This window comes from Aethina tumida, chromosome 7, assembly GCF_024364675.1.
Source record: "Aethina tumida isolate Nest 87 chromosome 7, icAetTumi1.1, whole genome shotgun sequence".
Lineage (NCBI taxonomy): Eukaryota > Metazoa > Arthropoda > Insecta > Coleoptera > Nitidulidae > Aethina > Aethina tumida.
In genome coordinates, this window is record NC_065441.1 from 17,417,323 (window position 1) to 17,418,549 (window position 1,227).

Below are 1,227 nucleotides of genomic sequence, written 5' to 3' on the forward strand. Positions count from 1 at the left end.
CTTAAGCAATTTAAGAAGCGATCTTATCTGAGCTTTTGCTTAAAACGAATTTGAGTCGAAGAGTCCTAATGAAAAAAAGACGAGCATTTAGATATGATATGAATGTAATATTTTTTCCTAATTGACGTTCAAACAACTTGTTCGAATTGTCGAACGGCTTAATCAGAACAAATTCTTTGTTGAGTTGAGGCCGGGTTCTAAAAAGTCACCGCTTTGTTGAAGCTTAATTAAAATTGTCGCGAATGTTTGTGATCACTTCTAAAAATATGGGCTTGTAATATTTGTACTTGTTTGGTGCTTATTAGGGGTGCCAATTAACTTTTGGGTCAGATACATAACTGACCAATAAAACGAAAAGGTTCATTGTTCCTTGGTGTTGGTCAATTGAATCAAACATAGCGTTTACTTAATTAAAAATTTATTGTTATAAAAACACCTGTGTATAAGCGTTTCAATGAGATTTTCCAACGTTTCTGAAGAAGGAGAGTAAGCCATAAATTCTGGATAACATCTAAAATTAACCACAATTCAATGATTAGAAATAAACAAGCTTCAATTATATTAACCTGACTGACTAATCTAAAGTCGACGTTTATTAAATTGGAAAAAGTTATACCTTGGATTTTCTGCGTACAAAGCACTACAATTATGTAAGTTTTCCTGTTATTTATGTTCCAATATATCCAAGGAAAATTTAAAACTTTGTTATAGAATGTTTCAAACTAATAAATAAATAATTATACTATATTTATATATTAATTACTTATAATTACCGTATCACACAATGCCTGACCTAAGCATACGAAAGGTATACATATAATTAATGACTGTGTTATACTGAAAGTCAGCCTAGTAATACTTAAAATTGAATGTGCCTACAACGTAAGTTACTGACATATTAACTATAACAAAATGATAATTTAACTAACCTGTAATAAGTAAACAATAGAACTAATATAAATCCCACATCCTAATAAGAATGAAAATATGGTTAATCCAGTTGATAAAAATGATAGTTCTTTTGACAATCTAAAATAATATTAATTTTTATTCTATTAAAAAAACAAATTTAAAAAATTGTATAGCGATTTATTTAATAAAAAATGTAGCTTACTTTTTGAGTGCTGAACAATACATCAAACATTTTTTTAAACATTTAAACACCGTTTTTTGATGATTGGTAGAATGTATTCTATTATATAAAACATTCGTCTCATTTTCCATTTG

General features: G+C 28.0%; 1 long non-coding RNA gene across 1 annotated transcript; it reads right to left on the bottom strand.

Moving 5' to 3' along the window:
- Nucleotides 1–695: 695 nt before the first annotated feature.
- Nucleotides 696–1,227, bottom strand: LOC126266289 (uncharacterized). Its single transcript, XR_007548708.1, has 3 exons — nt 1,115–1,227; nt 930–1,029; nt 696–875 (listed from the first exon to the last, which is right to left on the bottom strand). It is a non-coding gene; the product is annotated as an uncharacterized LOC126266289 (long non-coding RNA).